Raw genomic sequence first — 25,137 nt, forward strand, 5'->3', positions numbered from 1 at the left:
AGATGGTCAAGCGAACTTCATGATTTCTTTTGTCGGATGTAAATTTTCTCACACGAGTTTTTGTTGTCTTTTTTCAACTTTTTTTACGAACTATTGGACCGCAGAGCCTAGGCCAAAGGAACTGCGACATATATATCAAAGTGAAACGCATTACTATTTTATTGTTTCACTAAATTTTAACACTTTCATGTTGGGCACAAGTGAACAACATCACTCCCAAAACTGAACCACATCCGAGGACAAAACGCACTGCAGGTGTTGACGTAGTCAACTAAACTTTAGAACACACGAAACAAATTGCGCCATCGCACCATCGCATCAAAAAAATTTATTCAAGACCGTGAGCATCACGCCATCGCACTGCTAGCACCCTCGTCGGTGGACTGCACACCCGTCCGCACCGTAGTGAAGACCCGGGCGAACTACAGTGTTGCGCCCAAACGAAATCCGAATAGACACCAAACATATTCCTGAACTTCAACAATTACATAGCTGCAGGACAACTTCTATTGTTGGGAAAGAAGGGAACCACCACGCCGTCTTCGCCGGTGTCGCGAACACCCTGGTTCCCGGTGTGGCAGAGCCCGTCCTCGCCTCAGACGTAGCAACAAGAAAAGGAGTGGCGCGACCAGCACCATGGAGTCTCGCAATGAACTGCAAATAAATATTGAGTGAGCTGCAACAAAAAGCAAAGGAGCTGCAAAATGAAAACACTACAAAATGCAAGAACATGGCAAATGCACTGCACGGAACATGCTCGCCCGCCGAACTGCATTGGGAACATACAGAGTTAGACGCCCTGTGGTGGAGCTGGCTATGGGCCATTAGGCAAACAAATACTCGCACAAATACGGGATGGTGGCCATGGGAGTACAATATAAAAACACGAATAAAAAAGCCCCAGCGGATATGGCCATCATCGTGGGCTGCATGTAGATGGGCACCACATTGCAAACCCACGCCCGCGTGCCGCACGACCACACTGATGGAACTGCACACCATACTGAAAAATGCGTTACCTTGCCAACAGAGAACCCGTCCTCACCTCACACAGAGCAGCAGGAGAAAGCACGGCCAGCACCATGGATCTAATAGTGAAGAGCAAAATGAAATTCAGTGAGCTGCAAATAAATATCAAAACGAGCTTCAAAAAGAGCAGCAAAAACAAGTGTTTTCTTAACTGCATGGGGCGGCCATTGACCTTCAGCTCCAGCTCAGCGGATTACTTGATACAGACGGTAGCGACGGTTGGGGACTGCACGCGGAGGAGCGACGCACCTGTTGAAACGGGTGACGACCCGTCGTCGGGGCAGCACACAGGAGCATGGGGGCACGCCATCAGGGCGTGGACTACGCATGCAGCAGTGTGCAGTGCGGCCATGACACAGAGTCAGGGAAGGGCCGAGGGGAAGGCCGGATCTGTTCTTGAAGGAGGTTAGGGAGTCCGGCGCCAGGCTCCTCATGCACTGGGCACTAGCAAGGCGCAAAGAGGATGGCCGGTTCGTTGGCAAGGCATGGGGGGAGCAGTGGGCTCACATCACAAAAGTGTACTACACGGGGAGTCGATGATGGCCTCGTGTGCCTGCTGTGTGGACTGCTCCAGCGGAGCGACAAAACTCTCAGAGAGCAAGACCCAGATGACCTGCATTAGGGAGCAGCCTGGACTGCTTGCCGTCAGTGGAGAATCATAGGGAGAGGAGCAGAGGAGGGGGAGGAAAGGAGGAGGCCAAGGCGTCCCCTCGATCGAGGCAACAGGGAGTCGGGGAGCCTGGAGCTGCAATCCCGTCATCCGCGAACTGCACGGACTCGCCGGACGAACTGCACATGCCGAAGTAATGAGAGGGAAGGGAGCCTGGACGCGTCGGATTTGGCCGAGAGGTGGAAGCAGCAGTCGTCCATGGATAGGTTCAAGGTGTCGCTGTTTGTACTGTAGAGGCCAAGAGGGAGGAGGAGGAGAATCCCATGGAGGACATCGACATGCACCGGCAAGAGGGAGTATCAATCTAGTGGAGGCAGGAGTCCGGGGGTGCGCGAGGAGAACTGCATTGGCGTCGTTGCCGTGAGGGGCATATCCCCATTGTGTGGCCGAGCAGCGGAAGCTGCAGCTCCAGAGACGAAGTGGCGGCGCGTGGAAGTATGGATCCAGCCGCCATGGAAGCGGATCTTGGCTGGGGAAGGGAGGCAGAGGTGCGGCGGTTGCGCCTAGTGCGGCGGTGAATGTAAGGTATGCACGGGGCGACGCAAGAATAGAGGCACGAGATTTGAGGAGGTCCCTTCCCGTGTGGCGCACGGCCGGGTGCACGACGGCGCCGGCGGTGGAAGATGCCGGATGTGGGTGCGGCGGCACCGGCGGTCGAGGAAGCCAGATGCGGGTGGGACGGCACCGGCGGTGGATGAAGCCGAATGAGGGTGTGGCGGCGCCGGTGGGGGAAGAAGCTGGTGGGGTGGGGGTGGCGTCGGTTGCACTGGCTAGAACCGGAGGGAGGTGGCGGGGCTGGTGGGGTGCCGGGGGTAGGCGGGGCGTCCTGGGTCCGGACGGGGCGGCGGGATGCGCAACTTCTCAAGGCTCGCCAGGGTGGGGTCGGAGCGGCGGCACCGGCCAGGATAGAGGCGAGAGGTTGGGCATGGGGAGGGGAAGAAGGTGGGTAGGAGTGGGGGAGTGCGGGGTGGGGGTGTGGTTTTCCTTTTTTTAGTTCGTGCGTTGTTGCGTCAGGGTGTTAGCAGAATAAGGAAGTGTTGGCAGAATAAGACTCTTAAAGCATGTTATCATAATAGATCCACCATATATATATATATATATATATATATATATAGGGAAAATCCATCCTACCACCCGGTGGTAGTTACCCCATATGTCTCATATAGTACCATGTGGTACTATATATACTATTTTATTATTTTAAACATGTTCATTTACTATATCTAAGATATTCCAAAGCAAGTTGCATGAAAAAATTGCATATGAGCCCATAGTTTTTGTTATATTTGTAAAATACGTGCGTATTTGTACGTAAAAATGAGCATACTCAAAAAATGGTACATACTACCTAAAAATTAGTATATATACTACCTAATCATTATTATATACTACATATTACACGTACATACTCTCGATTCCGACAGATACTACATACAACATACAAAACGCAAGTGGTGGTAACTACCACTGCTTGTAGGAAACATTTGTCCTATATATATATATATATATATATATATATATATATATATATATATATATATATATTAATTAGGCTTCAAGTGCGTACTTGTTAGTTAAACCTATGGTTAAAATGTGACGCTAAATACGACTAGTAAGTAGTACATTAGCATTACTACTATACGTCGGTCAAATTATTCATCATGTCCACACATTGAATTGACGTGACAACACGCTACGCGTGAGGTGACACAAGAATCCCGGCGGCGTGTTCGGGTATTCTGGACTTCAGATTTGGAGTACCACTTATCTGTCGAAATCTTTCATCATTCACTTAAAACAATCGATTGATCATGCATTGAGTACCATATAACTAGAATTAACCGATGCAAGTCGAAGAAGGATTGGCCGGTGCCGACGTCAAGTTCTATCCCACGGATCAGTAGCTGACCGAGCACCTTGAGGCCAAAGTGAGTGCTGGCAGCACGAGATCTCACCCTCTCATCGATTTGTTCATACCAACCATCGGCAGCGAGCACAACATATGCTATACCCATCCTGACAAACTTCCACGTAAAACACCGATCGACCGTCTACTTGCACAAACATATTCCTTTGTTTATAGCTCTATTTTTCTTTTTAGACGCAGACCTGGTGAAGCAATTACAATTTGACAGTTAATAAAAAGTGAAACAAGTGACTGCAACATGCCAAAGATGTTATGAAGATGCCAACTACGTACACTAAAACCTGTATTCGACAATACTGCAGGTATCACACTGAGTGGCCTAAGCAAGCGTTTCTTCTAGTGCAATTCCAGGGCGTTCAAAAGGGGCATGTGGACGCATCGCAAGATACAGTCGAAGTGCGGCATGCACGCGATGTGGCACAAGACCGACAATACCTTGCCGGTGATGGTCAATGGCTGGCAGACGGGCAGCAAAAAGGTTCTGGTGTTGCACACCAACAAGAACTTCGACCAGCAGAGGACCAACTGGGTGATGCACCAGCACCACCTCGGGGACCTGGAGCAAGAGAAGGAGCGGGAGCTGGTCCTCTGCAAGATTTTCTACCAGACAAACACTAGGACCAGGATTAAAAAGATTATAAGTTAGTTTGGTATTGGTACTTGTACTACCTTGTCGTCCACAAGTTGGTATTGTTGTTAACGATCTTTTGGTATGAACTTGGCATTTGCTTCCAACCATCATGCTGAGGGTTGATGTGGATATAAGCACCTGCCGTTCGAATTCCCAGTTCTCCAATTTTTTTGAAACAAGTGCATGCACTTATTATCATGATGAAAAAACAATATCCCTGCTGCATCCCAGTTATCCGCCTGTACTTGCAGAATTCTCTTGTTTATTGAGCAGGTATATTGTTTTTTCAGGTCGAGCAAGTTCCAACTGGGCTTTAGAATGCCCAGGCTTGGTTTTGTTATTAACAGGCCCAGCCCATGACGACAACGGGGCAGAAAGATCCAGCAGGTATCTACTGGCCTTTGGCCCGCCAGCGTTAGTTATATTTTTTTCTTACAACATCCGCATGCAGTTTTTTTACTGAATCAAACACACAGCCCAGTTCTATGTTCCTCTTGAAATGCATGTCCTACATCCGTTTTCTAATCTCTACCTATAGTTTTACTAGTTCATATACACATATCATTATATTGAAAATACATAAAATTTCCTTTTCATATTTACATCCTTATTTTTGTTGTTGTTTTCCCTCCCAGCGTTGATTTTTTTACCACTAGTTTTCCCTTCAACCAACTCAATTGTCCCACGTCTTATTTGCTTACAAAAACAAAACAATTTTTTGGCAAATCAATAAGTTCTTAATTTTTTTTATCATTTCGGGATTACAACAGTTCGGACTCCACCAAAATATGCAAAATAAGGTTGAACTTTTTGACCGTGGTCCTGGGCAGAAAATGGGTTGTAATAAATTACTTAAGAATTACTAATGGGTTGCAAGTTATTAAAAAAATAGCAAATTGGCTCTATGTTGTCTGCCACAGATTTGGAGGCTGATTTGTGGGCCTACTAAGTTCATGCGTACACAATGTTTCTCAAAAAAGAAACTAAGTCAACAATCGACTCTACCAGCGTCAGAACGTTAGATGTCAATCTAACGGCAATCGTGCTTCTTCATTCTATGATCTTCCTGCCCCAGCCACCCAAACTAGCGTCGTTGGAACCGCCTGCTCCCGTCTCCTGTGGCCGGCTGTGCTGCCGGGCAGGCCTCACAGCCCCATCATACTTGCATCCCTGGCCTGTCTATCCCTCTACTCACCCACACCTCTTGTTATTTTCTAGCGACAGCAACTGAACCAGTCAACCCTCGTACTCTCCACCGCGTGGGCAGCCACTGCCGTGTCTTCCTCGGCTCCGTGTCGTTCCCTTCGTAGGCCTCACCGTCGTCCACCGCCCTGGTGCTCTCGGTGCGGCGTGGTCAACGTGGTCAACAAACGATACATCAGAAGTGGACTGTACGTGGAGAGGCTTACAGCTGGGTCCACAGCCGCACACAAGGAAATGCCTCCTTATTACGTGCAAAATAATGACTCCTCCACCTGACATATGGGACCCGCCGGAAGGGCCTTTGTATTTCGCGACAAAAACGTTCCCTCCGCTGATAGGTCGGACCAACCAACTATGTCTTCGCACACATGGAAGTGCCTCCTTATTGCGCACAAAAAAATGAATACCCCCTACCAGCTGGGACCCACCATAGTGGGAGGCTGACTTGTGGGCCTACTAAGTTGATGGGGATGGAGGGCTTTGTCAACTTAGTCAATATATGAACGGTTCTAGCTCCAGTGACCATACGATGTCCATCCAACAGCTGTAGTGCTTCTTCAACCTCTGGTCTTCTTGCTCCAGCCGCCCAAACCAGCACCGGTCGTGACGCGTGCTCCTGCCTCCCGTGGACGGCTATGATGCCGCGGAGGCCTCACCGCCCCTATAACTCCCATCGCTGGCCAGGCCATCCCTCTACTCACCCACACCCCCTATTGTTCTGCGGCGATGGCAGCCTCACACCACACCCGAACCGGTGAACCCTCGTACTTCTCTCCGCGTGGGTATCCACTGCCGCATCTTCCCCGGCTCTGCGTCATCCCCTTCCTAGGCCTCGTCGTCGTCCACCGCCTTGGTGCTTTCGGTGCAGCGTGGTCAATATGGTTAACGACCGACTTCCATCGGAAGAGTACTGTACGTGGAGAGCCTGTCAGCTGGGTCCACGGCCGCAGCAAGGAAGTGCCTCCTTATTACGTGGAAAATAATGATTCCTCCACCTGACAGCAGGGACCCACCGGACGGGCAACCGTATTTCATGAAAAAAACATTCCCCCTGACTGCTGGGACCCACCAGCTACATCTTCGCACACAAGGAAGTGCGTCCGGGCAAAAAAAAGGATTCACCCCCTGACTGTTGGGACCCACCAGCTACAACTTCGCACGGAAGGAAGTGCCTGACAGTCGGGACCCACCTGGTCGAAGCATACATAGCATTGTCATTCGGGTCGCGAACATGTACATACATACTGGTCGATGTAGAGGCGCGCACGTGTCCTAGTAGAGGTGCGCACGTGTCGTAGTAGAGGCGCGCCCGTAGCATATACACATACGTACGATGGCCAGGGTGCAAGAAAGTAAATACGGCCACGTACATACATATGGGTGGGGTTTCGAACGCCTATTCGCGCATACGTACGACCAGGGCTCGTGTACATGGCTGGGTCGGAACGGAGAAACTGCATCGTCCTGTTCATGGGGAGGCAACAAAATGCGTCGTGTTCATCGGGAGGCAACGGAACGCGTGGGAGGCAATCGTCTTGGACAGATTAGCCGATGGAAACGAGGCCTCGCGTACCGCAGAACGGAGGAAACGGCCTTGTGTTCGACCGGCCACGTTCGAAACAGGATCTTGTTCATCGAGAGGGATCTCGCGTACCGCAAAACGAAGGAAACAGACTTCTGTTGGACCTCCTACCGTCAAAACGGGGTTTTGTTGATCGGAAGGGGTGTGGCGTACCGCAAAACGGAGGAAACGGACTTGTGTTGGAGCGCTACGGTCGAAAAGGGGGTCCTGTTCATCGGGAGGGGTGTGGTGTACCGCAAAACGGGACTCCAAGGGATACTATTCATCTCCACCGTCGACCTCCTCCAGCCTCCACGGGTTACTGTTCATCCACCGTCGACCTCCTCTAGCCTCCACCTACGACTGTTCATCCACGGGCTCCTGTTCATCCAGCCTCCACCGTGCGCTACTCCACCGGCTACTATTCAACCAGCCCTCTCCACGGGCTCCTGTTCAACCACCCCTCCACGGGCTACTGTTCAACCAGCCCTCCACCGGCTATTGTTCAACCAACCCTCCATCCGCTACTGTTCAACCTTCCCTCCACGGAGTCCTGTTCATCCAGCCCTCCACAGGGTCCTGTTCATCCACGCCCAACCGACTCGATCGATCGGGGTCCTGTTCGTCCAGCGGCAACACCACGGGGTCCTGTTCATCCAACCCCCACCGGGAACTATTCATCCAAACCCCCCAACAATGCTCATTGTTCATCCAGAGGCAGCATCGATCGGCTTTAGTTAGCAGGAGTAGCGAAGGAATCGCTCGATCGGGTTCAGTTAACAGCCATCAATCGATCACTCGGGTTCAGTAAAGCTTAGCCTGCAGTGCAATCGCTCGGGTTCAGTAGGCGGACTCCTCGCTCGGGTCAGTTAGAGCCCAACACCTCGCACCTACGCGCGTGCGTGTATGAGAGAAATGCGCAAACCTCCATGCATTGCTCAGCCCGACTACCCACCGTATCCGGGAACACCCCAATATTTTCCTCGCCCTTGCTTCTACCATGGTTTTTCGGTCATGGACGGCCCAAAGAATGTCATGCAGCTGCGTTTCCGGCCCGCCCAGGACGAAAAGCCCATTTTCTGTCATGATTTGTTGTCATAGAAGTAGGAGCCCACCACATCTATGATGATACCAGGTTTTGTCACAATTATCGTCATAGAAGTGTCATAAGTATGACAGCATTTTTTTTCTCCGGCCCAAAATGTCACGGATGTGTCTTTTTTTGTAGTGCCTATACTTTCAAGATTAGTGTTGAACCTAAATAAATGTTATTTGGTGTTTGCGTTGAGCATAAATATTATTAGATCATGTTTATCGCGATACGATTATTCATCTAAGACAGAGAATAAATTGTTATTCTGCTTACATGAATAAAACCTTCTATGGTGATACACCCAATGTTGATGGTTTATTGAATCTTGATCGTAGTGATACACACATTCATAATATTGATGCCAAAAGATGCAAAGTTGATAATGATAGTGCAACATATTTGTGGCACTGCCGTTTGTGTCATATCGGTGTAAAGCACATAAAGAAACTCCATAAAGATGGACTTTTGGAATCACTTGATTATGAATCATTTGATGCTTGTGAACCGTGCCCTATGGGCAAGATGACTGTTGACACCAAATTTTGGCATGGTCAAGATCTTATTTAAAATGACATCAAATGGAGAAGATCTACATGAAAGAGTTCCGTATTTTTGATATGAACGTCTTTGAAGTTTGGGCCATCACCGTCCAATTTCATCTCGATGGCCGAAACTATGCTTAAGGTACTAACATCTTATATTCAGAGTACAGTTTGGCACATTAAGACCCCAAGACGATCTCAAATGGAAAAACATTCTACACAAGTTGTCTTCGTCTCGTCGGAACAGTCGATTTTTGATATAAAAATCGTCTTAATCCGAGGTTGTATGCAACCTGTGGAGGTAAAACAAGGACAGAAACAGAAGCTGCACAGTCATTTCGGACGGACCGAGTTGGTTGACTCGGTGAGACCGAGTTGATCCGAGAAATTACAGAAAGATACAGAAAGTTGGCAGCGCTCACTCGGTAGGACCGAAACAAACTAATCGGTGAGACCAAGTTGATCCTGAAAATTGCCAAAGATTCATGTCTGAGTTAGGTTAGGGTTTTTGACGTTTTGGATGGACTTTTTAGTCCTTTTCTTGTACGGGAAGTCCAGCCGCCTCATAAATAGATGAGAGGTGACGGCCGATTAAACAACTCACAATCGACAAATCAATATACTACTTTTTATCCTAGTTTTTACATATTTCCCTTGTTCTTTCTCTCTTGTTCTTCGTTCGTTCTTCGTGTTGAAGGGCAGCGATCCTCGAGGCTCTAGGGGCGAGCGAATCGACCTGGGGCAGCCCATAGCCGCCGCGTGTCCAGACGGGGTCTAAGGGAGTCCTGGACTAGGGGGTGTCCGGATAGCCGAACTATCATCATCGACCGGACTCCAAGACTATGATGATACAAGATTGAAGACTTCGTCCCGTGTCCGGATGGGACTTTCCTTGGCGTGGAAGGCAAGCTTGGCAATACGGATATGTAGATCTCCTACCATTGTAACCGACTATGTGTAACCCTAGCCCTCTCTGGTGTCTATATAAACCGGAGGGTTTTTGTCCATAGGACGAACAACAATCATACCATAGGCTAGCTTCTAGGGTTTAGCCTCCTTGATCTCGTGGTAGATCCACTCTTGTACTACCCGAGATCCGCCGGTTTTGACACCGACATTGGTGCTTTCATTGAGAGTTCCTCTGTGCCGTCACGATCAGGAAGGATGCCTCTTCCCGTCTTTAAAGACGGTACCATTGCCAAAGGAGCTTTGGCCGCCGGTCAAACTATCCGGCTAGGTGGTTTTCTTATGACCGCCTGTTCGGCCGCCGCTTCGACGATGACCTCTCGGGTCATCAAAAGCAATCTTCACGTCAACTCGGAATTCACCGAGAAGCTGGATCCAATGGAGCTCTCTTCTGTAAACGAGCTCTTCGATCGCATCGCCTCCCTGGGAGTCGCTATAGACTATGATCAGATTGGGCTTAAAACCAATCTGAGAGAGATTAACTCTCCCCAGGTCACCCACCACGTTGCGGTGGTAGAGGTACAACGCGGTGGTTCTTCTTCTGTATTAAAGACCAGTTATGTCCGGACTCCTAATCCCTCCATGCTGGATTCCTGCGGAGGGACGGACGTCGATCAAGTACTGAACCTAAAGTCAGGCAGCGGACCAGACTCGTTGGACAACGTCCAGCAATCCAAGCTTCCAAATTCGGAAACTTTTCGGCCCTTGAGCCTCAAGTTGGGCAGGGTTCCGGATTCAATTCCACCCACCCACCCAAACATATGCGATCTATCTCAAATCCGGCAAGAGCCCGCTGAAACAGTACATCATTACTGGGCCAGATTCCTCCTGGTTATGGACAGGATAAAGGACTGTCGTGAGGAAAGCGCAATTTCAATTTTCTGCAACAATTGCACGGACAAGGGAATCTTGAACGCCGTAAGTCGTCGCGAAATTACACGCTTCGCCGACCTGGCGTCCCTAGTACGAAAGTACTGTGCGATGGAGAGTGTCTGGAAAACCAAAACTAAGTTTTGGGACAATCCGGCTCCGAAGACAACCCTAGTCCAAAACAAAAGGGTGCATCATGCTCAGGCACCCGGGAAAAAAACCAAAAAGCAAAAAACCCATAAAGGGCACGGAACCGTACTGGAGGGATGGCTCAGCGGACCCTGTAAAATCCATAGTACAGAGGGCGCCACTCCAACACATAGCCTTCGAGCATGTTGGATACTACGGTAGGTGGCCAAAAGTGGCGAAGAGCTTCTAGCCCCGGAGAACCACCCCAACAGTACCATTACGGTATCAACAGTCTTCGAGACTTTCGCATCAAATAATATGCGGAAACGAACAATCCGCAGCCTCGCCGAAGTCTACCAAGTAGCAACAACAAATCCATGGAGCGACACGGCTATCACCTTCAACGCTAGCGACGAACCTAAATTCCGAACAGCCCGAGCACCAGCCGCATTGGTCCTCAGTCCAATAGTGGACGACTTTCATCTCACCAAGGTACTCATGGATGGCCGCAGCGGATTAAACCTCATCTACGAGGAAACCCTTCCAAAAATGGAAATAGACTGGAGCCGCATTGAGCAAAGCAGCACAACCTTTAGAGGAAGAATCCCTAGTCGGGAAGCACGCTGCACAGGAAAAATTACACTTGATGTGGTGTTCGGCTCGCCGGACAATTACAGGTCCGAGGAGGTCACGTTCCAGGTGGCCCCGTTCAGCAGCGGATATCACGCTTTATTAGGGCGAGAGGCATTCACAACTTTCCAAGCCATACCCCATTACGGGTACATGAAGCTTAAAGTGCCCGGGCCCAATGGAATCATCACTCTTGTCAGTGATCCGGACATAGCACTGCGCGCCGAAAACAAGACAGCCGCACTAGCCCTAGAGGCACTATCCGAAGCCCTAGCGGCAGAGGAACTCACTGCGTTGTGCTCCACGGTGAACAGGGACGATGTGATACTCGATAAGAGATCCAAGTCCACCTCTTTTAAACCAGCGGACGAAATAGTCAAATTCCAGGTCCATCCAACAAACCCCACAAAGACGGCCTCCATCGGGGCACAATTAAACCCTGACGTAGACGCCGCACTATGAGAATTCCTTCGGGAAAATTGGGACATCTTCGCCTGGCACCCTTCAGATATGCCAGGAATCCCACGCAGGCTGGAAGAACACAGCCTAAACATCCTAAAAGGATTCAAGCCAGTCAAACAGGCTCTTCGGCGATTTTCCAAACCAAAAAGACAGGCAGTGGGAGAGGAGCTAGCCAAACTATTGGAAGCCGGATTCATCAGAGACATAAAACAACCGGACTCGCTAGCGAACCTTGTAATGGTACCCAAAAAGGACAAATCCTGGCGCCTATGTGTCGATTTTAAAGACCTTAACAAGGCTTGCCCAAAGGATCCTTTCCCCCTTCCCCGCATCGATCAAATAATTGATGCTACCACAGGACACGATTCATTGTGCTTCCTCAACGCATACTCCGGATACCATCAAATCAAGATGGCGGAGACAGACCAAGCCGCAATGGCATTCTTAGTCCGTATGGACCATTCTGCTTCAACACAATGCCCTTCAGGCTCAAGAACGCCGGCGCAACATATTAGCGCATGATTCAGACATGTCTGGCAACCCAGATCGGCAAAACAATGGAGGCATATGTAGACAACATGGTCGTCAAGACCAAACACGTTGAAACTCTAGTAGACGATTTGAGGCTCACATTCGACAACCTCCGAGCATATGACATTAAGCTCAACCCGGAAAAATGCGTTTTCGGCGTACTAGCCGGAAAGCTCATGGGCTTCATTGTATCCGGTAGAGGAATTGAAGCAAACCCAGCCAAGATCCGAGCTCTGTCACAGTTGGACATCCCTAAAGACCTCAAACAAATACAAAAATTAACTGGATGCGTGGCGGCTTTAAGCCGCTTCATCTCCCGTTTGGGAGAGAAGGCATTGCCCCTCTATCGCCTCCTCAGGCGCACCGAACACTTCGAGTGGATGGATGCTGCCACGGCCGGACTCGAAGAAATAAAGGCCATATTGGCAACAAATCCGGTCCTAGCCGCGCCTAACCTGGGCGAACCGATGTTATTATATATCACGGCAACACATCAAGTTGTCAGCGCGGTACTCGTCGTCGAACGAGAAACAGAAGGATTACAAATTCCCTCTTTAAAAACCAGTGTACTACGTATCCACTGTCTTAACCCCATGCAAGTCCCGGTACCCGCATTATCAAAAGATAGCGTACGCGGTGTTCATGGCATCCCGGAAGCTGCGACACTACTTTCAGGAGTGTTCGATAACAGTGGCCTCCGAAGTACCCCTCAACGACATTATAAACAACCGTGACGCGACGAGCAGGATTGCAAAATGGGCCATCGAGCTCTTACCATTCGACATAACCTATAAACCACGACGAGCTATAAAGTCGCAAGTCTTCGCTGACTTCATCGCCGAATGGACCGAAGCCGAACTCCCTAAAGAGTACGGCGCATACTCCAATTGGATCATGCATTTTGACGGCTCCAAAATGTTGGGTCGCTTGGGGGCTGGCGTTGTATTGACGTCTCCAACCGGAGACATAGTCCAATACGTACTTCAGATAATGTACACGGACTCCAACAATGCAGCCGAATATGAGGCCCTCTTACATGGTCTCCGGATGGCAATCTCCATGGGTATTCAATGCCTAGAGGTGCGCGGGGATTCAAACCTTGCAATATCCCAAGTAAATGGAGATTTGACGCCAAGGATCCAAAAATTGCAGCCTATGGTAACATTGTCTTAAAAATGTCAGCTCGGTTCGAAGGACTCGAATTCCACCACGTAGCCCGGGATAATAACCAGGCAGCCGACGTGTTGGCACGCATCGGCGCAAAACGCGACGCCGTCCCTCCAAACATCTTCCTGGAGTGGCTCTTTAAGCCATCCGTATTATGGGAAGAGGAGTCCGGAAATAACAACCCGGAAGCAACCGCACCACCCAACACAGAACAATCTGACACAATCAGTGGCTCAGCCAATGAAATAACACCTTTAGCCCACGAAATAATGGCAGTAATCGCCCCGTGGACAGAACCATTCCTAGCCTACTTAATTAGGCAGGAACTTCCCGAAGACCAAAATGAGGCCCGCTGCATAGTCCGGTGATCTAAAGCCTACAAGGTCCATGAGGGAGAACTTTATAAGAAAAGCACAACCAGAGTCCTTCAAAGGTGCATCTCCGAAGAGGAAGGGCGAAACCTTCTGGCTGAAATTCACGCTGGACTAGGCGGACACCACGCTGCAGCCCAGGCCCTTGTAGGCAAGGCCTTCCGTATAGGATTTTATTGGCCGACGGCCCGGGCAGATGCGCATGACTTAGTCCAACGATGCGCCAGTTGTCAGCTCTTTGCTAATCAGAGCCACATGCCACCCACCACCCTCAAAACTATACCCATCACCCGACCATTCGCGTTCTGGGGGCTTGACATGGTTGGACCCCTTAAAGGGGGAACCCATAAGCAAAAATACCTGTTGGTAATGGTGGACAAATTCACCAAATGGATAGAGGCCAAGCCAGTTAAAACGGCCGAATCCGGACCAGTGATAGACTTCATATCCGGGGTAGTACACCGTTATGGCGTCCCCCACAGCATCATCACCGATAACGGCACGAACTTCACGGCCGACGAGGTTAAACTCTGGTGCAAAAACATGGGCATTAAGCTCGACTACGCTTCAGTCTATCACCCTCAAACCAATGGTCAAGTTGAACGAGCAAATGGTCTAATCATGAGCGGCATCAAACCCAGATTAGTGCGGTCCCTTACGGAATCTAACACGCACTGGGTAGAGGAGCTCGACTCCGTACTCTGGGGGCTGCGGACCACGGCAAACCGTACTACCGGATTCACACCATTCTTTATGGTATATGGCGCAGAGGCAGTTTTGCCCTACGACATAATTCATGACTCACCTCGAGTGCGCATGTACGAAGAAAGAGAAGCCGAGTTGGATCGGCAGGACAGCTTGGACGCATTGGAGGAGGAGCACGACGTGGCAAAGGCTCGTTCCGCATTCTATCAGCAGCAGGCTCGAAGATATCAAAGCAGAGAAGTACGGGCCAAAACTTACAATGTTGGCAAACTAGTTCTACGCCTGCCGGACAAGAAAAAGGTCAAACTCAAGCCCAAATGGGAAGGTCCCTTCATCTTCGACCAAGTCCTGACCGCCGGAGCATACCGTCTGCGAAACGCATCGGATAACCGACTCGAGCCGAACCCATGGAACGCAGCCCGCCTCCGAAGATTCTACGCCTAGCGCCGGACTCAGAGTTCATCTCCTTCCTCCATCCACATTTTACACTTTAGTTGTCTTTTGTTTCTCTCTTTTCTCCCACTTTTTTCATAAAGCCCTTGAGGGACGATTTGCGCATTGTTCGCACACACTTGACGTGCTACTCGCACATATTATACCTGGGGGCTTCTTTAACAGAAGCTTATTTATACAGGCTTTATGCCGAACACATGTGTCAAACTTCCACATGTACCTTTTATTCACCATTATATGCATCGATATGACTTAAGTTTTGGCCAAGCTGGGTTGCCTGGCTCCTGTGATTACCCCTACATTCCTGATTGTTCGGATAGGAGGTAAAGGGAGCACCTCTGCGATTGTTACTACCGGGTCAGCCGGATGTGTACCTCAGACTGGGTGAAGCCAAAAGCTAGCGTTCTTAAGGGAATATTCGGTCGGTGACTTGAAAGATGATTTTTACCTATTTATTTATCTGCCCCCAGATGTTTTTCTACTCTTTTCGCAGTCCGGACATGCACTTTAGGGCATGCCTCCCAGGGAAAGGAACCCCTAACGGAACTATTCTCCCTAGAAGATGTTTCTTACTAACCATGTAATATAACATAACTAGTTGGGCACTTGTCTGATAAAGCACTAATGACCCCTACGCCTGGTCTCCATGCATGCCCCAGTTTTTTCATAACCGAGAAGGTATTCGGACACACTCCGGACTCTAGGGTCCCGAGGTTGAAGCGAAAAGGTCGGCAAAGACAAACGATCTACAATCCGGCTAGAAGGCATTTTACATGTCATTTTAAATACATCGTCAAATCGACTGACTGTACTCCTCCTCAATCCCGTCTAACAGGCTGTCTAATTTACAGTCCCGTTGGGAATACTTAGCGGCCAACTCTACTTGGCCGTACATTAAGCTCACAGGGATCTCCTTCCCATCGGGCCCCACAGGTCCGACCTCGGCCATGTGGTTCGGATCCTCCTTCTTGTACCGTGTCTTCACCATGGCCCAAGCCTCCCTGGCGCCTTGACAGCAGGCAGATATCTTCCATAAATGGAAGCGCTGCCATGCTCCCTGAAGCTTCTCCACAAGCTCTCCAAGGCCCTCGGGAAGGGAGACGAACGGCCATAAGGCCTGGGCGACGCCACTCATCGCCTGCCGAACACGTTCGTTCACTTACACCAGCTCGAGAAGTTGGTCACCCGTTGAACCGGGCATTTCCTCCGCAGGACGACCTGTGAGCACACCTAAAGACACATTTCTGTCAATATACTTCCTCGCCGAAATCTTCTTTTCAAAAGAGTTTGCTCAAGCACTTACTATAAATGCCGCGACGAAGCTGCTGATTCTCCTTCACGGAGCCAGACAGCTGGGCCCGAACACCTTTCAGCTCTTCTCCCAGCTGGGTGTGGGCATCTTGGAGTTTGTTCCTCTCCTGCTGCACCTTCATAAGAACCCTCTCGCCGGCCTTCAGCTGGCGCAGTAGCTGTTGCTTGTCCGGATCTAGTCCGGCGCCCTCTGCAAAATTATTGTCAGACTTATACGCATGCCGCACGCCATAAAACATTTTTGAAATATGTGTTACCGGAGGGGGTCTCTGTGTCTCCTCCTGCAGTGGCTAGTGCGGCCTCAAGTTGGGCCTTGCACTCTTGAAGCTCCTGAGACAATTGGGTATTCTTCTCCGTAAGATCCTGCATATTGAATGATCCTTAAATAAGTTATTCTACAGTACTTTAAGTCTCAGGGGCTACTGGCATATATAACTATTAAAATTCCTTACCCGTATGTCCTTCACATAATGCTCCGTGGCTCTGGTCAAACCATCTTGAGCGGCACGGAGGTGTGCGTCTCCCGCATTAAAGGCATTTAACGCCTCTGGGGAGAAACACGCGTCACGAAGGACTGTTCGGCGGCGCCTATGATTCATGGCGCTCTCCACCTCAGACCTGGTAGCGGACAGCCTGTCGGCATCCTCCGTTGGAGGAGTATCCGGCTCGTGCCTTGTGCTTGCCTCCCCCTCCGGACCAGGTGTTGGAGCCTGGCTGGCGGAGGCTTGGTTGGCAACCTCTCCGGGCACAGTCTGGCGAGCGCTCTTTCTCCTAGAAAAGTCATGAGCATTAATACACCTCCTAGGAATCTTTTCCTTAAACAACGGTGGCGAGCTATACCATTGCGGCGATGTTTCGATTCGCACCGCACCCCTCTTCCGCCTGCTGGGCCGAACTGACCCTTGTTGGTCAGCTGCCGCGGGTTCGGCTTCCCGCCTTGAAGGCACCTCCTGCAAGACACCGTTGGTATACGGTGGTCAGAAATATGCAAGGACGAAGTAACGGTGTCAGGACTCCGGTCATAATTACCTGGGAAGCCGGAGATAAACCGGGGTAGTCAGCCATAATGGCGACTAGAGCATTGTCCATGCTGAGTTGGTGGAACACCCCGTCAATTAGCTCCACCTTTATGTCCGGATCCTCTTCGGAGGCCGGATCAAGGGATCTTCTCGGATCCTCGGGTTGTGGAACCAGACTGTGTATGCCCTCCACATCCCGACGTAGTTCCTGCGTCAAAATCATAAAGTAAGGCACTTAACTTTGAAAGCATGGGTCGGATGAATAAACGTCCGCTTACCTAGCTCCGAGGGTTATTCATGGAGAACCCATTCAATGGGCTCGTCTGGAGGAAATCCTCCTTCTCCCCCTTGTACAAGCCGGACAGGATCTTCACCAGATCTGCGGCCGATCCCGGCCCCTTGCGGCCATGACGGGTGGCGTCATTCTCCCCGTTGAAATCCCACACGGGGTGGCCCCTGTATTGGAGCGGCTGCACCCCTCGCATAATGCACGTGACCATGACTCCAATCATGGTCAATCCGGAATGAGCTAGCAACCTTATCCGGCCCATCAGATAATGGACGCTCCTGTCATCCTCCTATTGAGGGCTCCGCGGGCGCCAACTCAGGCGTTTCTTCAGAGGAGCATTGCTGAACTCCGGGAGGCCAATCCGAACTGGGTCCGGCAGTGGAGCATCTTCCACATAAAACCATTCCGAGGGCCAGTCTTCGGACGCCTTCTTTGGGGTTCCGGATAGATATCCGGTCCCGGCGATGCGCCATATTTCGGCTCCGCCCACTTGATATATCAAACCCTCGTGAGAACGGGGTACGAGGCAAAACAATCTCTTCCACAGCGCAAAATGGGGCTCGATGCCCAGGAACAGCTCGCAAAGAGCTATGAAGCCCGCAATGTGCAGAATGGAGGCGGGCGTAAGGTGCTGAAGCTGGAGTCCGTAGAACTCCAGAAGCCCCTGGAGAAACGGATGTATGGGAAATCCGATCCCCCTTATTAGATAAGGGACGAAACACACCCGCTCTCCTTTGGAGGGACTGGGGGTATTCTCCTCCTTCTTTCCACCTTTGTAGGTGGCCAGCCCGGCTCGAACCGGGACCATAAAGGCCGGAGGAAGGTATCCCTCCGCTTGGAGTGTCACGAGCTCGCTGTGCGGGACTGAACATCTCCTCCAATCTCCTGGCTGAGGGCTGGGAGCGTGAGAGGAGGAGCCGCGTCGACGGTCCATGATGGAGTGGATTTTTGTCAGAAGCGCTCCGATGAGTACTCGCGGAAGGAGGATGGTGTGATTTGGATCTGGATTCTTGCCTCTCTTATAGGCAACTTATTCGCGCAGCTTGGGGGTAAAACGTAAAAATACCCTGGCTTTTCGCATTCGTATGACACATGGAAGAGGGCCATTATTGGGCGTAGAAGCCAAGGAGCGCAACATTTATAAGGAAGCCGGACACTATTCGGCAAGCACATGGAATTTGGAGGAGAACCCGCCTTGCAACGCCGAAGACAATATACACGCCGGACTCGTCATCATTGAAGCCTGGTTCGGGGGCTACTGAGGGAGTCCTGGACTAGGGGGTGTCCGGATAGCCGAACTATCATCATCGGCCGGACTCCAAGACTATGAAGATACAAGATTGAAGACTTCGTCCCGTGTCCGGATGGGACTTTCCTTGGCGTGGAAGGCAAGCTTGGCAATATGGATATGTAGATCTCCTACCATTCTAACCGACTCTGTGTAACCCTAGCCCTCTCCGATGTCTATATAAACCGGAGGGTTTTAGTCCATAGGACGAACAACAATCATACCATAGGCTAGCTTCTAGGGTTTAGCCTCCTTGATCTCGTGGTAGATCCACTCTTGTACTACCCGAGATCCGCCGGTTTTGACACCGACAGGGTTCGTCCCGGGCGCTTGGGGTTTCGGGTCCTGAAAAGCACCCGCCGGATTGCTTGCATACCGCACTTCCGAACGGGTCTCCTTCGACGTGAGCTGCGGTGCCTCACCCTCGGCGTTGGAGGTACACGGTGACGTGTTTGTGTGCGAACACACTTTTTGGCGACTCCGCTGGGGACGAAAGATCAAGAATCATCATCAACCATGTCTAATATCCCCAAGCCCTCCGAAGTTGACGCCGATAACATCATTAAGCCCGGTCTTGATGAACTATCGGATGAACATCGCCAAGCCTACGAAGCGCGCAAGAAGCAGCATGAAGAGGCTTTTGAGGCGCTCAAGAAGAAGCGCGAGGATGAGGATTTGGAAGCGTTTCTTTCAAGTTTCAAGAAGGACCGTCAAGGCAACATCACTCCGGTTGGAAACGTCAATTTTCCTCCCCTCATCGACAAACAAGATGTAATCACTTTGAGTAAAGTTTTTTCTCCGGAGCAAGTGGCTGTGATTGAAAGTTTTGTTAGCAAGGGTAATGTGATGGCATACAATTTTTTTGTGGCTAGTGCTAATGCTCAGAGAAATATGCCTCCGTCATCTAGTGGTACTGTTGGTGTATCTGAAAATGCTAGTCCAACTTTACCTATTTCATCGGCGCCTCCTATACAACAACAATATAGTATGTCGTTGAATTTTTACCCTAGTCAAACCAACCAGCTTGTGACTACACCTACATACCCTAATCCTATTATGAGTGTGCACAATTTGGCGTCAACGCTGAATCATTTTGTCACACCACCCATAGGCGCAAGTATGTTTGGTCTTCCGCCGAATTATGATTCGGCGCCCATCCCACAAGTTGCACCAATAGCTAGTACTCAGGTTGCTCCTATGTCATTGCCACAAACATCTTCATCTACCTCGGATCCAATTTTAGCTAAATTAAGGGAGGATTTGCATAAGATGTTTCTAGAAACTTTCGAAAATGAGCCGAAAGTAAAGAGTCGTGTGTATCAAAAGCCTTATCCTGAACACTTCGATGCAATTTCTTACCCTCAAGGTTATAAGGTTCCTGATTTTGTTAAATTTAGTGGTGAGGGTACGAAAACAACTTGGGAGCATGTGAGTCAGTATCTAGCACAGTTGGGTGAAGCAGGTTCCATAGAAGAGTTGAAAGTGCGTTTATTTCCCTTGTCTTTAACTGGTACCGCATTTTCATGGTTTGCTGCTTTACCACATGGCTCAATTCTCTTATGGTCGCAATTAGAGCAAAAGTTTCATGATCACTTTTATAGCGGCGATAATGAGCTAAAGTTGTCACATCTTACATCGGTTAGGCAGGAACATGATGAATCGGTCACCGATTACGTCAAGAGATTTAGAGATATAAAGAACCGATGTTATAGCTTAGTGATAACTGAGAGAGACTTGGTGGATCTTGTTCTTAATGGTTTAAAAACTCACATTAAAGAGTGGTTGGAAAGTTATGAGTTTTTGAATATTAACCAAGTCTTGCAAAAGGCGTTGGATCAAGAGAGTCGAAGTAAAGAGGTTCATAGGTCTACAACCGATCGTCCTAGAATGCATATGATTGAACACAATGATGATAATTCGGACGATGAGGTTGATGTCTATACTACTAAATTTGTTTGGTCCTCAAAGGCCAAACCCTATATGTGCAATGCTCTTAAGCCGATTCGCAAGAATCGTGATGAGGATATGAGGTTTACTTTTGATATATCAAAGTGTGATAAAATATTTGATGCTCTCTTGCAAGACAAGATGATTAGAATATCACACACCATACCGCCATTTGAGGAGCTAAAACGGCATGCTTATTGCAAGTACCATAATTCATTTTCTCATGCTACTAATGATTGCAATGTTTTTCGATGATAGATACAATCGGGCATTAATGACGGACGATTGAATTTTGCTGACATGCAAGTTGATAAACAACCCTTCCCGATAAACACCATCGACTTGGAAGGGAAGAAAATGTTAATTCGGACTAACATAGCCGAATCCGCTAATAAAGATAATGTTGTTATTGGTGAACCCAGGAATAGCATGGAGGGAGACAAGGTCTTGGGAAGAAAGATTGTTCTTGACAAGCAACCCGATGGCAAGGAAGTGCTGAAGATCACTATAAAAAATGCTACACTCGGGGGGCAACCACAAGTGGAAGAGGATACTCATGTTAAATTGATCAAGCCTAAGAATTCAGAAGTTGGCAAGTGGAAAAAGAATGAAACTAAGTACAAGAAAATCAAGCCAACTTTTCATATGTTGCTATCCAAATATGCAAGTCAAACGGCCGGTTCTAGCTCTAATCGGCCATCACATTCAAAGCGTTCAAGATTGCCTCTGGAGCAAGAGTTTCGACGCTATGCAAGGCCATATGGGTCATGGGCACCGACACCATGGATGTCACAACCCTTGCTATGCACCATATTACATGGGAGGCTTCAGTGGAGGATGGGGGCAGCCCCCAATGGCTCCTTATGCTTTTCATATGGGGCGGGCAGCACCTAGAAGGCCTGCTCGCGAGAGGCTTTATTATCCCACACAAGGCCGTTTGAGCTATGGTGCTAATCGGTCAACAAAATTTTCTCCAAGTAAGGCCAACAAAAAAGTGCGACGTGTTAAGTCACCTAATGCGGAAATTACAGGATGTGACAAGCAAAAGGAGATCGAAAAGCCGGTTGTTGGTAATCTGGCTACTTCTAATGGTGATATTGTTATTGTTCAGTAGGGTTCGATGGTTAATGATCATGAGGGGAGCACAAGCAAGACCAAACCAAGGGATCCCAAATATACTCAACCTAAGTGGTGTCCTCCCGGTTTAACTAAGACCATGAAAAGGAGATTACAACGCATGAGGAACCTTGAGAAGGTAGAGCATAATGAGGAGAGGCAAAGGGACAAATTTTTCAGTAAAATTCGGCCCATGGCACTCAAAAAACAAGTGTGGAGGCCTAAACAAAAACAAAACATAGATGCTTCTAGATTAGCTGCAGCAATACCTTCACCACCGAAAGAGGATGATGCGACCTCTATTACATCGTCCATACCACCTGAAACATCCTGTCGTGGAATTAACACGTCAGATATCCTTAGTGTCAGGACTTAGTCGCGAGGCCAACGCATCTATGTGGTAGCTTGAGAGGGGTTGATCGGGACTAGAGACGCAACACGCAAGACAAGGATTTAGACAGCTTCGGGCCCCGGGAAACATCACCCGGTAATAACCCTACATGCTGTTTGTGGCTAGGTCTCATTATGATCATGAGAGAGTCGCCGGTAAGCCGGATCTTGTGTCTAGCCCTAGAGATTGTTCTTGTTGGCTCCCTCTTTGGGGTGCCCTGCCCCTCCTTATATAAGTTAGAGGGGTGGGTTACATGCGGAGTCCAAATAGGATCACGACTAGCCTATCTTCTACTACAAGTGGGATACGAGTCCGGGTCTTGATTCCTTGTAAGGAAGATATTCCTCGCGCCTTTCCTCTTAAGCCGACCTACCATAACGTAAGCCGGCCTTCTAGGCCTTGAGCCTCCTGGGCCCCCGGGTCTTGTCGCTCCTCTGACCCGCTTGCCAGGTCACCCATATGTCGCCAGGATCGGGCAGGTCACTTAGTGTGTCGTCCAACCAGGGCGGGTCATTAGTGAGTCACCAAGTCCGGCCGGGTTATACTTCCGGCCGGGTTACACCGCGGGGTATATCCCCGACATTAGCCCCCAAGTTTAGCTTGGATTTATCCATGGTAAACTTATGCTGCAAAATAAACACAAGAACAAATTTGACAGGTTGTGCTCTGGGTTAATAATTCTTGTAAACCGGCATCTGAACATCCTTAAGTCCTTGTCATTTCCTTCTTCTAGAAAATCCGTGTCAATAGACCAGCTTCACAATCAATTTGCTTGTATAAGAAATATTGTAAACAAATAATCCATTGAAGTCGGCTTAAAAAATATAGGTCTTGAAATACTCATCTGATTTTCGACCGGCTTAAAGATGTAGATCTTGCCGAGTTATAATTTCCAAAATCTCCGGGTTATAAAAGACTGGTGATGCCGAGTCATGACTGTTGTTGACACTGGGTCATGTAATTGATCTTCCTGATTTGCTCAAAGCTGAGAATTTTGAAGATCTTCCTTCTTTATATGCATAATACCTGTAGCCCCCAAGTCTTAAGAGGAGAACATAGTGATAACTTAAGACTTGCTTCAATATAAGTGTTGCAACCTTGAAGAAATCCGGATTATTCATCTCAATCATTAGTCATAAACTGAATATTCCACATATGTAGCCCTCAAGTGCCGGGTTGTCATGCTTGTAGAAACCTGGGACTTGTAATTGCCTTATGCTCATAAAAACTTCAACCAGTGTAGCCCCCAAGGGCCGGGTCATTATGCAATAATGAGCAGGGACTTTGTAAATAATTCATTAATAATAACATCATATGATGTAATCTCCACCATGGGGCTTGAACCAACGTCCATAAGGTTAAGAGCTTTGTACTTTACCAATTGAGTAGTGGATCTCTTAATGTACTGGACTGAGGCTTGTGTACCTTGAATTTTCGATAGGAGCAATTGGTAGCCCCCAAGGGCCGGCTCATTTAAAATGTGATGAGTCGGGTCTTCAATAAGTTGAGCAAAAATGACTTTGCATTAGCCCGCAAGTGCCATGGTCCATGCTGGCAGTGACATGGGACTTGTATATTCGATGCAATCTTGATTTAAATAATGTAGCCCCCAAGTGCTGGGTCATAAGCCTGCAGCGACTCGAGACTATTCCTTCCATTTTAGAATAAATCATATCCATTGATAAAATAATAGCCATTGCACCAAAGCGACTTTGAATACCTCATCTGTTGATAAGTAAATCCAGAGTTTAAATACCCGGCGGCTCTTGGCCGATGTCGAGTTAATACGCCTCCATTGTAAGCCAGAATTTTTATAACCCGGTGGCTTATAGTCTTTGAGAAAATCAAGAATTGATAACCCTTTTGAGACACCAATTTCAGTCTTTGATGATGGGCTTGAACTTAATTATTTATGTAAGCCATAGCTCTGTAAATCCTGCAGAGAGTTTAAACAACATATGCCCTAGCGACTTAACATCAAAAGCCAGGGCGGGTAACCACCCAAATGTAGTCTTATCCCGCACACAAGTAAATCACAAGATCCCTATGATCCTTTGAATGATACCGCCGGTTTATGTGATCCGGACAGTGAAGTTTGATAACTCAACTCTGTAAGAGCCGGCACATATGATATTTGTGACAACTCAAATACTTGCGATTGTATAAAAACAGATAAAATCTTTGAGGCTTCTGATTCGAATACGATCAGTAAACCGTTCCAAAGGGGTTAAGCTAAGATTCGAATATGATCATATAGCCCCCAATGGCTTTGGCGATGCCGATCAAGAGGGTATCGACAGCTATGTTCTCTTCGGTTTGAATACGACCTATGTTTGAACAGGAAGCCCCCAAATGACCTTAAAAGTTGTTTAGCGACGCTGATTCGAATACGATCCACGTTGATTCACAAAGGGGTTGAGCTATGATTCGGATACGATCAAGAAGCCCCCAAGTGGGTTCAGCAGTTTGCTAATCAAAAGGGTATCGACAGCTATGTTCTCTTTGGTTCGAATACGACCTATGTTTGAACAGGAAGCCCCCAAGTGACCATATAAGTTTTGGCATTGCGCCGATCAAGAGGGTACTGATAGCTATGCCCGATGAGCAGGAAGCCCCCAAGTGACCATATAAGATAAGCCGTAAGGTAGGGTACCCATGTTTGAACCGTGCATCATGGCAGCAAGTTCTTTTTGGCACCCTTTAATCTTTCTGAGAACTCAAACTTGCGAGAGATTAATTCTTTTTGAACCGGAACTTTAAACCAGATTTGAAAGCTTCAAAACTTTGTGAGAGATAAATTTACCTTGAACCGGATTTGAGAGCTTCAAAGCTTTAT

The 25,137-nt window shown here is 48.7% G+C and overlaps 1 long non-coding RNA gene across 1 annotated transcript; it reads right to left on the reverse strand.

The window, feature by feature from the left end:
• Nucleotides 1-250: 250 nt before the first annotated feature.
• Nucleotides 251-2,493, reverse strand: LOC123090853 (uncharacterized). Its single transcript, XR_006442629.1, has 3 exons — nucleotides 1,182-2,493; nucleotides 1,020-1,088; nucleotides 251-654 (listed from the first exon to the last, which is right to left on the reverse strand). It is a non-coding gene; the product is annotated as an uncharacterized lncRNA (long non-coding RNA).
• Between the last annotated feature and the right edge of the window lie 22,644 nt (nucleotides 2,494-25,137).

The sequence above is a fragment of the Triticum aestivum genome, chromosome 1B (genome assembly GCF_018294505.1).
Source record: "Triticum aestivum cultivar Chinese Spring chromosome 1B, IWGSC CS RefSeq v2.1, whole genome shotgun sequence".
In the NCBI taxonomy this organism is placed as follows: Eukaryota; Viridiplantae; Streptophyta; class Magnoliopsida; order Poales; family Poaceae; genus Triticum; species Triticum aestivum.